This window comes from Pholis gunnellus (genome assembly GCF_910591455.1).
Source record: "Pholis gunnellus genome assembly, chromosome: 18".
Taxonomy (NCBI): domain Eukaryota; kingdom Metazoa; phylum Chordata; class Actinopteri; order Perciformes; family Pholidae; genus Pholis; species Pholis gunnellus.
In genome coordinates, this window is record NC_136545.1 from 6964053 (window position 1) to 6980837 (window position 16785).

The following is a 16785-nucleotide window of genomic DNA, read 5'->3' on the forward strand; positions in this document are numbered from 1 at the left end:
ATGTCGACTGTTAAATTGATCCGCACAGGGCATCACACAGAATTTGTCTGGGCTTTTTTTGCCTGACTGTGTGAGCAGGGGGGGGGAGTAGAGCAACAACAGGCACACCGACCTTGGGTGAGCAACCTGGCGGAAATTAGCCAACTTGGGTATTCAGACGCTGCAGAACAACTGATCTTTCCTACATGTTTTTAAGCAAACATAACAAAAAGGAGATTAGCCCTGATCCTGAATTCATCATACCAATGCAGCATGGTCCCAGATAACACATTGTTAACCCAGGGTCAACCGAAGCCCAGTGCTATACAATTCACACTGCACTTCTAGTGATAGCCCTGGAACACTTGACTAATGTTTCTATGACACGTGCAGACTCTTTAACAGATCGGGCAACAAAAACATAATGCAAATTCCATTTTTGAATACAGCCCCGGGGGGATGACCACGCAAACCCGAGGCAAACTCTGCTACAGAGCAGGTCCAGGAAGTCCAAGCCTAAAGTCGGGCTAGCCCACTTTTGGAACGTGTCAGGATTGTGCCAGAGTAAAAGCTTTCTTAGCCCCAGAGTAAGTCCAGAGTGAAAAGCCCTCTGGATAACCATCTCACTGCATAATTTGTTTCAGGAAAGATATTAATAAAGTCAACTCCCTAAATGTTCTTTTAAGGTCGAAACAAGACTTAACAAGTCTACAGCTGCGAGCGGCTCTAGCGACTTGTGCACAATGTTGCTTTGAGGTGAATGCTTAAATTTGCTAATTAGCACTAAACACAAACAATAGCTGAGGCTGAAGGGAATATCATTAGTTTTACAGGTGTTTCATCATAAACTTAAGTATTGGACAAGTTGCACTTTTGATGATAGCACTGGTTGAAAAGTCAGGAGATCAACACAGTTGTTATAATTCATCCTGATGGGGGAATGAATGTCTAATACATGCCAGGGCAATCCATAGTTGTCAACACATTTTACTCAAAACCACAAATGTAAACCTCCTGGTGGCGAAAGTCATGGAATCACCAACGTCAGAAGGGTTTGTCCTCTGGACACCGTGGATATCTGAGCAGCTTTTCAATTGTCCAACAGTTCTTTAGTATTTCAGTCTGGACCAATGGACCAACAGGCCAACGTTGCTATCTCTTAATCAAGATGGTGAAAACCATAAAAATACATATAAAGCACATCGAGTTTTGAATAAACTACAAAACAGAATTCACTGCCATAACAGTGAATTCTGTAACATAGTCATTTTCATGTGGTTGAATTGTGTTAGACCATAAACACATTCCTTTATTTTTCAAATCTAACACATCTAAGGTAAAGAAATACCAGAGTGACACCACCTGCGTTGGGGTGGTGTGAATTTGTAATCAACGAGGCGATGTTTCATTGATTATGGTGTTGATTGTTACAAGGCCTCCGGAAACGTATACACCTGTGAAACTGAAGTGGGAACACACATCTGTTGTATTGTATATGCATATTGTATCTCAAAGGATAGATGCGTTCTGAAAAAAAACTTAAGTGTGAACACCTCCGGAATAATTGACGCATCAATTTCCTATGCATACATTAACAGTCAAGGCAGGGACTGTTTATTAATGTATGTGTGTTGCATTGTTTTCGGTATGTTGCTCACAATAGGACATTTTTCCTTTTATTGGAAGGTCTTTTAAACAAATCATATTACTAAAACTATGTTTATATGCTCAACCAAATGGTGCTGGGAGCCAATCAGAATGCTATATTTTTATGACAGTAGTGCTAAAAAAAAAAAAAAGATTCACTCGGACTTAACTAAGGATAGGACTCCAACAACAACTTGTGTTTTGATGTTAAATGATACAGCCTTGTTGTTGCTGTAAGGCTGTTTAGCTGGAAACGTTCAGTTACTGCTGGTGACGTGCATATAGTGTCTTTTCAAAGTAAAATTCCAATCTAAGTTTACTTAGTTTTTAGGTTTAAAGATCATGGTTTGGGTTAAAAATGAGTACGTTTGAGTACAATAAGTCTGTTTGCCACAGAACTGGCGTTAGTAAAGAACAGAAGTTAAGTAACGAAACTAAGGTGAAACAAGTCAACGTTGACTTGGTTTCACAGACTCTGGCTCATCCTTTACTGTGTATTTGGAGCTCGAAGGAGGACATTGGGGCTCCCTTATTGTCTCCATATATTTTCACTATAACTCGGCATTCACATTTTTTTGATTTTCTGCTGTTGGGTAAAAATCTCGATGTGTAAATCAATTTTAAGAATAAAAAAAATCCCTAGTATTCCCCATTGAGTCTTATTCAGATGTCAAAGGTTGTTCTGACATCTAAAAGGTCATGCTTGTGTTTTTTCCTCTTTTGTTTGTTCTTTTTACATGGTTTTTACCCACATGGAGAGTGGGGACACTGCGGTGGTTTCACCAGCGGTGATTTCCCCCGTGCTTTCAGAGCCAGAGGAAGTGATGGGACTTGACAGGTGCGTCCCGCTGTTTGATTTAATCAACCCAGTGTTTCTATGCCTTATATCGATTCACGTAGCTGACCCATAAAGGTTCATAAAATAACTCTGATCCACACATCTGATACTGATGTTGGAAATAAAAATCTCATATCTGCACTTCAACAGATTATTACTGTCCAGTGCACTGCACTGATCTTGCTGGAAATTGATAGCTGTCTATATAAACACGGAAATTACTTGTTTATCTGAACTACAAGGAGGGACTGCTGAAATACAGAAAAAAAACAGTTTTACAACCTCGCCCTTCGAACAGTAGTAAAGAAATATCAAAATGTCATGTTATGAAGGTATGAGGACCAAAGCGTTGTTAGTAAAGTAATTAAGTAATCAGTAGTATGCGTGATTCTTATATTTTTCCACTGTGGAAGAGTTTTTAATCCATCGCGCCCGTCAGAGAAAATTAAATGTGTGCAATAGCTGTATTCATTTTTACCTGTTGAGATTCAGGCCTCGATACATAACATAATATTGATTTAACCCCCATACATGTAAGTGCAAGTACAAAATGAAATAAATGTTTACATAAGTAAGATGTGCATTGGAGAAATAAGATCATGTATCCAACAAATATGAAGATGTCAATTTCTCTCTTTTGTCTTCTTCGGACAAGGGATTTACAGAGCAGATACGCATGCTCGCTGTATGCAATATGAATGTAACTCAGAGGACACACAACAGGCAAAGCATGTCTTGTCAAGGATGTTGGATGTTCAGCAGCCATAAATTGTTACACTCTGTTAATACCAAAGGTAATTGTAGAATAAATGCTTTAAAACCTTAATTAAAACACCATTGTGTTAAAAGAAAGGGGGGAAAAAAAACGAAAACACATTTGATTTGCACCCTTTTATTTCAAGTAGAAATCTGAAAAGAGAGATCAGGGATAAATTAGTCCTTTTGCACCTGCCGGTGTAAAAGCTCCAATTATATTAACTGGCTGTTTGTTTCCAAACCATTTCTCTTATTTGCACGAGATAGAGGGTGACTGAGTGTCACAGAGTGTTACCTCTAAAACGTGCTCAGCTTCACATTTGTCTAATTGGACTCTCCCGGGGACCTTTGAATACACTGCAGATGTGTTATTCTCCTTTGTCTCGTATAACTGTCTCTCACAATAGCTATTATCGTAAAAAAAAAAATTGCCCTGGCTCTTCGTGTCCCGTGTTCTTCGATGTTATTTTATTGGCTGATAACTAATTAGGGAAATGGGTTTCTGTGGCACATGCTGAGGGATTTAATTGTTGCCTGAGTGGCGTTTTTTTTTTTCGTGACAATGTCATCTGACAAAACATTACAAAACAAATAATACAAATATTAATTTCCTTTGATTTTCTTTTTTCGGTGAGTGCTGTCACGAGCTGGCATTGTTTTTCTCTCTCGTATGTTTTATTCAGCGCCGATGCTCCTCTTGCGTTGACTTTTGTGCGGATTGGAATTCCCCCCTTTTGTTTTATGCTGCTGTAGGTTTTCACTTGGAGGACAAAAGTGTATTTGTTTGCAGCATTCACGCAGTTTATACAAAAAAAAGGTGTCACGGCTTGGATAGAAATGTCAGGACAAAAGTCTGACAGTCTTTGAGTCAGCGCTCAGGGTGGAGTGACAACCGTCTTTGTGCTAAAATGTCACTGTAGAGCAAGAAGAGAATGTCAGGGAATTTATTAGGAATGAGACACATTTTATTGTGTCATGACACAGCGCTGTGGCATATGACACACCTGACAGAAGGTTTTCCTTTTGTCTGCATAGAATTTAAAGTAATGCGGTGGACAGGAACAATTAGTGAAACCGGGTTTTTAAGAGGGCCATTAAGCAATTTGTACGGAAAAAACTCGAAACATAATCCTTAAAAGGTGCTTTTTTTTAACTGAAGCTTCTGCTGCTTAAGGTGCTTTCAGACTGAACAAGGAAGCACATTTATGCCGAGCCTTATTAATAAAACTGATTTTCCTGTCTGTGTTCTATAGCTACACATTTCCCATGGACCTGACACAACAGGCATTAGCACTACGGGGCTTTGTGTGTGTGTGATAGCTCAGACTAAGACTTGAAATGTCTCCAGGAACTCCGTTAGTTTGTAAATGAAATGCAGTAAAGACTCACATTTTCCATTTCCTTTCTTTCTTTGTTTTGTTTTTATTTCAGGCACTTTTAAATTGTCCATGCCTGTGCTTATGCCTATGCTCATCTGCAACAGAAGAATACATAACCAGTTGTCTGACACTAACTGAAGGTGTTTGTTTAGCACTGCAGAGGCACACCTGCAGCTCCTTGATGTTGATTAAGGTTCAAGACTCATTAAATTATTCAGGCCGCTCCAAATCACATCCTGAACTTAAGTGACTCGACTCTGACCTCACTTACAGTTGCATCCGCACTCTATTGTGATGTGCGGATGCTATGCCTGGCAGATCGATCCCCACAGAAAAGTATCACTAGTGAGTCTTCTTTGGAGTATTGACGCTAGTGCCAATAGGATTGACGCCTTAAAAAAATAAAAGTATCCTTATCTAGATCATCCTCTGGTCAAATGGGCACCGATCTCAAAGCAGCAGTATTTGCTTCTGGTAATTTGGTATTTACCATTTAACGCTGTTTTTTGTTTTGCCATGCATGTGATGAAGTAAAATGATTTGGTGGTATATATTCAGAAGTCAGTGGTGAAAGAGCTACTACGGTATTTTGCTTAAGTAAAAGTAGTAATACCGCAGATTATACTCTGTTACAAGTAAAAGTCCCGCATTGGAAATGTTACTCAAAGCTGCTACGAGGTCGGTCGGTCCCTGTGGACAAAAGCGTTAGTGTTTCCGAGCACCAGATTCCCTTAAGAAAACCTCGTTTATCTGAAGAGTGGTCTCACAGTCTGCCCCGTTCAGTCCTGGTACTGGTTCTCCTGTGCCTCCCTTCTCTGCAGAGGGTCCAGCAATACGGCCTGGGTCACCAGCAGCTTGATGTCAGTGTTGGCTCCCACCAGAGGACTCTCTGCTGGAGTCTGAGCTAAAAGGAGTTTCTGGTGAACCTGTGTGATTTCATCTGATTTTGCCGGAATCTGACTCGGTGGCACAGAGGAAAATAATTAAGAATAACTATGTAGAAATATAGACAAGCTTCTCGCTGATGGTCTTGTTTACTTATGTCGGTCATATAGAGGCACCAGTATGAAATTCAGACTGTTTTATACGTTTACAAGTTCCTCACAGTAACTTAGGTATTAGCATAAAAATATACAGAAAGTACTCGGTATGGAAAATGGCACAGTTCAAAATATATTTTATATTAATGGATTAATATAATTGATGCATTAATATGTTCATTGCTTTAATGTTGCAGCTGGTAACTGTGGAGCTAATTTATATGTATTTAAGGTATTGCTTTACATGCTGCTGGGTAGCTTGTAAATTCCCCCCCCCCCCGGGACCAATTGATCCTAATTGATATAATAATATCATAATTTATTTATTGATTCATTTGATGCTCTTAGTCTAAATATGCCAAGTAACTAGTAGCCAAAGCAGTCAAATAAATACAGAGAATAAAGTAAAAAAGAATAGCTCCGCCCCTGCATGCTGGTGGTTTTAGAGGCTGAGGAAGAACCTTCCAGAAAATAGCTTAATGCTCCTTTTTATAGGAAAAAAAGTCTCCCATATGTACCTCGGGGGAGCATTTCAGCTTAATCATGAAATACCAGCAAGTTGGAAAAGTCATGTATGCACCCGTTTCCAAAAGCAGGACCGCTGGTAACCACAAACCCACGGCCAAGATTTCCCAGCCCGACCGCTGAGGACATTGTGGCGATGGAGGGAAGGGAGGGAAGGGAAGTCGAGCCGCGGGTGACCTCATGAGAAAGACGCCTGTTGTCCCTCTCCAGCAACACCTCATGAACCGGGTTCCACATCCTGCTGGTGTTGGCCCGGTCTGGCCGTCCACTGGGCCCTCTCGGAACCCGCGGAGTCTGCTCCGTTTCCGTCAGCCGTCTCGGGGCAGATTACATGACTAATGGACGTGGAGCTGCCGTATCCATCACAACCGTGTGTTAAGAGTCAGGGAGCGAGAGAGAGAGGGTCGGAAATTACTGAAGTCTCTTATTACTCACATGAAAGCGGGGAACCAGAGTTGCAATTATACCTACATGCACCTCAGGATATGTGGAGGTAGAAGAGTCTGCCGCGGTGCCGTGTTTTCTCTCTGGGTGAAGAAATGTATTCGAGCGGGTTGATGACATGTGACGCTCGCGGAAGAAATAAGAGCAACTGCTATTTTCTACTAAACACCACTTTCCTTTTTCTCATTTCAGGGCAACAATTCATATGGACTCTGGTGTTAGCGCATGAGTGGACACAATGCGAATTTCCCATCCAGGGTTTACCTCATCCGACGGCCACTGGTGGACCGGAAACGGCAAAACGGGTATTTCGTATGCAATTCATCATCATGTCAAACACAGTGCACACTCAGTTTTCTTTATGGAAATGAATGTTTGCCCATTGTTGGTATTCTGCATGTGTGTGTGAACACATGTCCGGCGTCTCTCTCAGGCTTTGACAGACTAATGAAAATAAAACAGCGTTCTCGCACAAACATGCCGTGGCCCCCGGCGGCCCCGAGATAGTCCCCCATCGTGATCGTAAATCACCGGCAGAGGGGAAGAAGAAACGTGTTATTATCGCTCCGTCGTAGCCATGCACTCGACCGCGGATGTTACTTTATAATTCCAGCCAGCACAGCCATGGTGAATTTATTCCATTATGTTGCCACGAGCGTGCATGTCTCTGCTGTGTGCACGTGCATGCTTTTTAAGGTCTGGGGTTTATCAGCCCGGCTGCCTGAGTTGCTCTCAGACCGGAGATAAAGCTCGGGGGGCCTCGGGGCTCAAAGCCTGCGTCTTACTACGGGCACGCGAGCTGGTTGTCATTCAGGCACAGCGGCCGAAGAGAGAGATGAGGCATGCTGGGTAAGACTAATGGCAAGAAACGTAGCTAAGTGACAGGAAATGTGTGCACGTGTGGGTGCTGCGTTCACACATTTTCATGTCTACGTGCGTTTATTCTGGTGTGTGTTTGTGCGATTCAGTCCTCTCCGACTGATTGTTGTTTGAGGAGAAGCACCAGAGATTACAGAGGAGAGGAAAAAAGAAGGGTTCTCAGGTATTTTTTTTAGGGATTTGCACCTGCCGCGTTCGCCCAACGATTCTCTCATTCTTCATTCACGGTTGCTCTCCAGGCCCATGAATGTCATTCCACTCTTAAAGCCTGCTCCACACTCCTATAATCAAGGATAATTTCACCTTTCAAAAGTCCTTGTGCAGCTCTTATTACTTGGACCGCTGCTTTTTCATTTGTTATTTTTAGCGGATGTCCTTATTGAGGACACTTTTGTCCACGCCGTCCATGGGAAAAGGTTGATACAGTACTTGGGTTTCAATCAGAAGCTACATTAAAATGCAGTCCCTTAAACCAAGTCGCAGAGGTGTGTAGAGTAGCCTTTTGTCAAAGCAGGTGCTCGAGTAGAGTACAAAAGTATGTACTGAGAACACACTTGAGTAGCTTGTCACTGCCTATGTAATATACACTCCACTTCTTTTATTTTAGATGGATATGACTCAACCAAGTGAACACACACATGTATTCATCTCCTGATTAGATAATCGGTTACATATCCTCCAGGTCAATATGTCTGTACACAAATACGTACATTTTTTCTTGAAATGCATTCTTTGCAAATAAATTAGCATGTCAGATATGCATGCATAGACCGTGTCTATAATCAAAGAAAAGAAACATGTGTGTCAACATATAACAGTGTCCTTAAACTTGTTCCAAGTCCCAGTTAGACACCCACAGATCAGAAACCCACTCAACCCACCACAGCCTGTCTGTACTCATTAGGCTAGATAATGATGTGACATGTCATCATAAATTGCTTATTAAATACAGGTGTTTTCTCCCCTTTGACCCGAGGAAGACCATCTGCGGTTGAAACATCATATCAATATAAATCATGCGTGCATGAATTGCTCTCTACCGTTCCGTGTCTCTTCATCAGGCTGCTCGAATGATGTCAGCAGGGGAAGTTGTGAAGCATGGTGTCCTGTGTGTGTGTGTGTGTTTTAAAAAGCTATTAGCATTGACACGCCACACTTACTGCTCTTTGTCAGCTCAGTGTTCTCTGATGTACTGACCTCAGGCCAGCGATAACAACTGGAGCCTGTTGCGGTCTGCTAATATTAGCTGCGTACGCTATCTGGATGCCATTCTCTGACAGCGAGGCCGGGGATGTTTTGCAAAAGTAGCGTGATTAATGTGGCGAAAAGCAAAGATAATGATTGTTCCTGAAAATTCTACTGAAGTAAGATGTAGTGTGCTGCATTAAAACTAGCACGATTTAGTCAAAAACATTACTTATGAACGTTGAACGGGATAAGTGGCCTCTGCCCAGTTGTAATCCAATTAAGGCGGTTATATGAGATGAAACCAGACTGGTCTCCTAAAGATTACACATATATACAACATAACTGCATTGTCAATTACGTTTTGAGGGAATATATTTTCTCCCCCGATTATGTTTGTATTTGACGTATCACAAATAGGTTTCATCAAAGCCCATGTAAGCCTGTGTGGGGAGGAGGATGGAGGAGTCAAACGTGGGTGTTTCACCCCAGAAGGCTGCCGTTTGTGTCCACTGTGAAACCCCAAATACTTTTTTAAAAACACACAAAACATAATATTTTATTGCGTAGACCTAAACGTAAATGATAATGCAGTTTCGACAAAAGAGCTACGAGTGGTTGAAACACTTTAATGTTGATATACAAGTTTGTAGAAATGTTGAAACATTTCATTCTGGCCACTGGGTTGATGAAACAGCTGCTATGCAAAAGACAAGAGCAAATAGGATGTCAGTCCACATACTACAAACCTCTTCCTAATATCCATCAATGTGCGTTTGAAATGAATTTTTCACGTTTCAAGTAACAGTGTTATTTCTTTCAGAAGATGAGGAGGTTTACTTAAAGCTAACAATAACCATGAGCTAAAAGAGGCTTAAAAGATTAATGTAGAGTATTCTTTGGGTTTAGTACAACAAAAGCAAAAGCGCTGCTCTGAAAACACTCTGGAGTTCAGTGACTGGTGGCCTAACATATGACTCTTGCAGAAAGACTCGTCATTTGGGCTGATGTTTAACTTTAACAGTTCTTTTGTGATCTAAGTTTCAATAAACAAAAGTTTTGATTTTTGGGATAACGGTCCGTCGGACTATTGAGGTTTTGGAACAAAGTGCCGTCGGACCAATTGCATGGCACCTTTACTTTACACACAGTTATTATTTTTAAAGAGATGGATTAATGCAGCTTCAACAGGGACTTTTGAGGCCTGTGGCGCTTCACATTGATACATACATTCACATTGATCATTTGAATCCTTCCTCTGAGCAGCTTGGAGTTCGGTGCCTTGCTTAAGGGCAGCTCAACTATTCACTTTACCCAGTCGGATTTTCCTCTCACGATCACGATGTGTGTGTATGTGTGTGTGTGTGTGTGTGTGTGTGTGTGTGTATTACATCACATAAGTGACCAGCTCCTGGGCTCCTGCCCTAGGGTCAGGTTATAATAAGGTGACTCTCTGCCTCTTCCCCTTCAGTCATTCCTTCTGATGTCACCCAGTGTTTATTCTCACTGCTACTATTCTCCATCTTGCCTTCGAGAACCGGGGGCACTGAGCATCCACGGGAATGTCAACGACGGGCCCATGTGTCGCCCTCGGCTCCGGAAACGGGGACGGGGTCTCCGATGGTGGGGGAAGAGTGCAGGAGAGTGCTTTCTAATGACAATGAGACTCACATTCGGTCGCAGCCCAAAGACGGAGGCCGCTCCTCTGTTCTCCGCTGCCAGGAATACAGAAGGCAGGTCTTATTTGAATAACTCCCCATGCTTTTAGACTTTAAAGACACATGCAGATAGCCACATGTTTGCCAAAGGCTTTTCCTCTAACCTAAAAAATCTCTGAATACTGCATGTGAAATAGCTCACCGTGATTTCATAGTTTATTTTCTTATTCAAAGATTACCTCAAGGCAGTGAAACAAAACATTGTGACATGCAAGAGAACACAAAATGCAAATCGGTGAAGCGGGTATTTATTTTCTTCCTGTCTTTTGCACTTTTCATGGTCGTTTCTTTTAAAATAGCACCTCCATCCTTTACTCAAGGACTTTTCTTTTGGGTTTGCTCACACTGTACTTTTAATTACTCACGCTCTACAGTAAAAGCATGGCTTATTTGGGGACTGCAGGGGGGATGGGAGGCATAGCAGCGGTGGACAAATTGATTTTTGAACAGAACAACAACCCCTCCCACGTCTACTAGAACACAATGAGGCGAAGAGGAAACCGCCGCGTGGCTTTGAGTGCTGGACGGGCACCTGCGTCAGGAAAAAGCAAGCGGAGCAAAGGCCACAAGAGGAGGAAGAAATTGGCTCCATACGGCGACAATTCCCGGCCACACCTGGTCCCACTTTTCTCACCCAAAACTAAAAAAAAAAAGGCAACTGTTACATGATGAACAGACAGCGTGAGGGCAGTGCAGCTGCAAAGAGGGCTCAGGTTCCCCATTGGGAGGAGCGTGCCCCGGGTCACATTCAGGATGTGTTCTGTCTATACTGTACCATTGGTTGTGTGTGGGTCTCCTGTCTGAATAAGCACCGCGGTTCACTTTTCAATATGACACAAGTCTGAATCGAATGCCGTCAATTACCACAAAGGCTGCAGCGGCACGAGGTGAAACACACAGAGAGTAAAATGCACGTCTCGCACCGCCTTCGGAGATCACTGTAATTAATGTATAACCTCAGCCTTCGTTTGTCATGCACACAATCAGTCACATAGATCAATCACTTTGACAGAGCCAAGATGTTTAACTGACTCTCCATGTGTACCATATGAAAATGATGAAAATCCAACACATAGTGGTTTGAAAGCAAATGCACTCTTAGGGTGAAGGTCCACTTGAAGCAAACAAATTGTTTGGCATCACCTCAGCCACTTCTTGCTTGTTGCTCGGTTGTTTAAACATTCATTATATAAGTAACTTACATCTTTCTCCAACAATTTACATGACTTTTTGCCAAACACTACTTCAGTCTGCTTTGTATCTGGCAAGACCATACAAAAGAGAGACCTCAAAATCAACAATAACGATCTCCACAAACAATTATGTAATGCTTTCAACTTTGGCACTTCCCTTTTTTGCATCATTTGCCAGGATTGAACTTGGAAGTCATCATATGTGCTGCTGTCCTGCAGCTGTGATGTATTTTGGATTTGGACTGTTGTGTATACTCACACTAATCACGTTACCAGTGGTGAATGGAGTAATGTAATATGCTAAATGTGAACTATGTGGGCAAACTCACATCGTAAACATACAAAGATTGTCAGCACTGACTCAAATCACAGCTCATTATTTCCAGCTCAAGGCATGAATTTTAACTCGATTAAGTCTTTCTTTGTCATACACTCACTCATACCACGTCTCCCTTTCTCTGGCGTAGAAGCAGCAACAGACATTTGGAGAGGTTATCTCAGAACAACAGATGACTTTCATTAGCAAGCCAAATCTCTGCCAAATTACCACACACTATGATCACCACCAGATTTTCAAACAAACACAGATTTCATTCCCTGTCAGATACAACGTGGCATCGTGGATGGGAGAGAACACAAAGGCTGCACAGCATCACTGGGAAATAATGCCAAATGCCTTTATCTCAATATGAGTCATTACTTGACAATGCTAAATCCAAATGATCAATGACGTCCTAGCTAACCAAAAGGAAAATCTCTGTCCAGACCAGAGAATGGAGAGTCAACAAAAAGTAAATGTATTCATGCTTTTCTATCACATGTTCTGTGTTGTCTTTTGAGGGAACAACCCCCCCCCCACCTGAAAACCTGAAGTATTTACTGGTTGAATTCTCTGCGCGTCCTCTTCTTGCACAGCCAGCCTATGATACAACACACAAGAGCCACATACTGAGCTGCAGTCCACATTAGCATTCAAGCTAAAGTCATCTTCTTATCTCCAGGCCTGGGCACATGTCTGGTCTTGCCCCTTGGGCTGCTGGACAAGCAGCAAACAAGCATTCAGTGGGCCCTCTCTTGATAGCTAATTAGCTTGTCAGCTGTAGCACATTGAGTTCACAAACTCGCCTGCAATTTTGAACATGTCAGATAAGATGGTCATGGTGTCTTCCATTTTAGCCTTTTTTGCCTCAGCTGTACTCTCCGTTTAGTGCTGATAAATATAATATTGACATGCTAACAAGCTAAACTAAGATGTGAACGTGGTTAATCTGCTAAACATTAGCACTCTGTTTGTGGAAGTGTTAGCATACACTAGCATTTTTACATTTATTTAACCATGACTGCCAAGCATTAAAAGCAAACTTTGAACTTCCAATTTTTTCAGTTTTCACTACAGCCTCACACAGAGGCTAGAATACTTTACTCCTTATGCTGCGTTCACACTACTAGCGACAAAGCTACAAAACAGCTAAGCGTGGCCAGCTACATTGTCCCAAAGTTGCCTTGGAAGTGTTGCTCAAGTGGTTAATAGTTTTGTCGTTAATCAGCACTAGGAACTGGCTAACAGCAAGAACAAGATTTTCTTTCCATTTTTAGACAGAACGGAACATGAATTGTGGGGAGAGAAATGCGGACCGGAAACGATGAAACAAAAAACATACGATTGGTTGACACTGCGTCAATGTAGCACTGAAAAATGTTGTGGCCAGCTCAACTTTGATTTGTATCATGTCACTGCTGTCACACAGCAACAAGTGTCGGGTGTTAGTCTGGAACTTTATGTCACCGGCTTCCATTGAAAATGTAATCGTTACCTTTTTATCCCAAGTGGGAAGGAGTTCAAAAATACTGGAAAATATGTTTTCTAATTTCTATATTTAAATTGTATTACAAATGTATATTAACACTATATCTGAACAACACTTTATCTGAAAGAATTATTTCGTTATTTCAGTTGAACTCTTTCTTCTTCATTTCTCACCTCCTGATACTCCTCGGTGGTCCCTCAAACTCTTTGATAGAGATACACCAGCACACACCTGGTACATCTACAGTCGGTCTTTGAGGATAGTCTGCCTCTGAAGAGAAAGACAGCCTTAAAAAAATCAAATCTATTTTCCATTGACCCCCCACTCTGTTCTCGGTTTTGCTGAGGCCTGTCCACACAGTGGATGGCAAGTATTGTGTACAACAAGGGGTGTTGTTCTCTCTGGTCTTTCTATTGGTGTTGAAGTTCAAACTGAGATAGACATAATGCTTTTTTTTATCTCAGTTGTCTAAAAATATATTCATGTACCATTTGTATTTGGCATTTTAGCTGACAGCAACTTCAAATGAATACAAAGTGGGTTTTTTCTCCCTGAACATTATATGCAAATGTGGGTTTGCTCTTATATTTGAGGACTTGGCATCAGATAACAGAGCGCATTCTGACTATTGTATTACACAGTGAGCCTGATATTTTTTAGTGGTAATACACAAAAGTTCCAAATCATTTAGGTTGTTCCACCCTCTGCCGTTTCCCCTACCGAAAGCTACCAGGGAAAACAAAAGCGCTATCCTCTTCCTGATTTGGTTGCACACTTCCATTCTGCCGTAAATCGCCCCTTCATTTTCCCTGGAGGTCGCACCTGGTGGCAGCCAGAATTGCATCGTAAAAGGAGGCTTATAGGACACCAATCTAAATGCTGATGCCTTCACTGTTATGTAGCCATTACATTGTGCAATCAACGTTTACTTCATAATGAAAAGTTAAAACAAAAGTTGTATATTGCTACTTCAAGACAATGGTGCATTATGGGCTGCCTTTTATGTTGGTAGATCTGGGGAGTTTTTTGAGTGTGAAATTTAACTTTTGACCTTGGAAACAAGTTTGACTGACACAACAAAAAAGATAATAATAATTGCCATCAGGACAATTCAAGATATGTTATCCTCACAAACAAATCCACAGATCTTTTTAAGAGAAGACCAAGTGGAAGCAGATAGCCCGACATCTTGCTCGTTGTGGGCGTAAACGTAAGGTTATTCCAGGTGAACTTTGCCTTAATTTGTATAAAGTTCACATTTTTTTACTTTTCAGCCCTCTAAGTTTATGTGTCATTGGTCATTCCCAGTGACACAGAAATAGGGCATATTCTGTGTGGACCTGTTGATACATAAGTGAGTATGTTACAAGATGAAAGTCCTATTATGCTCTGCTGTCCTCCAGCAGCTGTCTTATCGACTTTTACTTTGATCAATATTTGTATTTAAATATATCTATCCACCAAATGTGAACTACAACGTTGGAAAAGCACCTCACATTGCAAATATAGAAAGAATGTTAACCTCCATCTCCAACTTCATAATCAACTCAGGTCCTCTGCTTAAAGCTTTTCCCCACGAAGCTTTGAACCACATCTGTTGGTCGACCTCAGTCATGGAGATAGTTCAGTTGCCGAAGCTCCATACTTAAAAGCAAATTTCCATCCACTGAGGAAGACCATGAGATGTGGTTCAAAGCTCAGAGAAAGCTGTCAGTGACCTGATGTCAACAAAGTTGTCTGACATGTGGCTAATAAAGCCATAAGAAGATGTTTGTTGAGACCAAAACAGTTAGAATGTTAACAAAGAAAATCCTTCCGTGGTCCCAAAACTGGCTTCTTCCTCTTGATGTTATCAATGTTATCAGAGCCATTATTAAGCTCAAGGAATCACCAAATGTTGGTCGACATTTGTAAAAAAATAAGTGCCAGTCGCCACGGCACCGTGAGTACAATCACGTTGAGCACGGGTGGACCAAAAAGGAAATGGAGCTTTAATCCTCACATTGTTGTGTTGTGCTATGATCTCGGAGTGTAACGACTCAGTGATTTGAATCGATGTGCCAGGCTTAACGTCTGAGATAAAGCTGTATTGATTCACAACGCTTGAATGCGGCCAAAGCTGTGAGGAGTCACAGGTAAAGTATCGATGCGGGATTCTCTGAATCAGAAACACTTTATTTCAGCAGCGAATAAGATTATTTACCACATGTATTTTTCCCCACAGTCAGACCTGTGTAGATCATTTGTCCCTTCATCACTTCATAAAAAGGCAAATTAACTTCCGTGTGGTCCATTACCCAATCCTTTTGTTTTTTTCATGAGTAATATCAATAGATGGAGAGAGATCATATACAAATTTAGCGCGCCGACATGTTAGGGATGTTTTATTAAAGCAATACGTGAAAACAAAAATGAAATTGATGACTAAAGCGGTTGCATGTATAAACATAGCTCCAAGGCATTATTAATAATCAGTAGCCTGTTTGAAAGGACTGTTATGTTGGCTGCTTTTTATTTCCATTGTAAACAAACGTGAATGAGCTAATTAGTCTGAAAAGGACATTATAATGGTGATAAAATCTGGACGTAAAATTCAGCAAAGATTCCAGCTGGGGATTTGCGTGGTTTAATTGTACACGCACATGATTTCGCTTTGACGCAGATGTGGCTCGCTGGTATTGAATGGTCGGGTCAGATGCATCGCAAGTGCATCAAATTGAATGGCTGGTCAGGATCAAATCAATGTCAGGGGGAGAAGTATACCCCTCCCACTAGCAGCAACGTTTAGTCTCCTGCGTGTCTGTGGTAAACATCGCAGCTGTACATCAAGAACCCCCCCCCCTTCACTTCCACAGATCTATGTGTAATTGCTCCGGCTTAAAAAGGAGATGACAACTGACGGGCAGAACATGAATGTCAGCAGGTATGGCACGGTGACCTTTCCGAGCTACAGAGGGAAGATTATTGGCATTTACATCATGGAATGGCGATAGGCAAGCGTTACCCTAACAAAGGGATCCTCTGAGCACGTCTGAGAATTCCCAGCATAAAAAGCACCAATGGTTATGGGATATGGAGCAACGCAAATGTAGCAAGAGCTACATCTACTCGCTAACAATATTGAGCCTTCCTTCTGAGATGAGCAGACAGATCGCCCCAGCATTCTCTGTCTTTACATTCAAACACTCATCTACAGACACCAAGTAGGAGCGGGCCCTCCTCAACGTGACCTGCTGAGTGGGAGTGGGCATCCAGCTCAATTTCAAAAGTATTTTACACACGATGGAGAGAGAAAAGTAAAAATAAGAAAAGAATAGTAGCACTGATGCTACAAATGTTCTCAGTTGGTTGCACCTGCACATTTTTTGGCACAGCATGCTATTAATCAATGCAT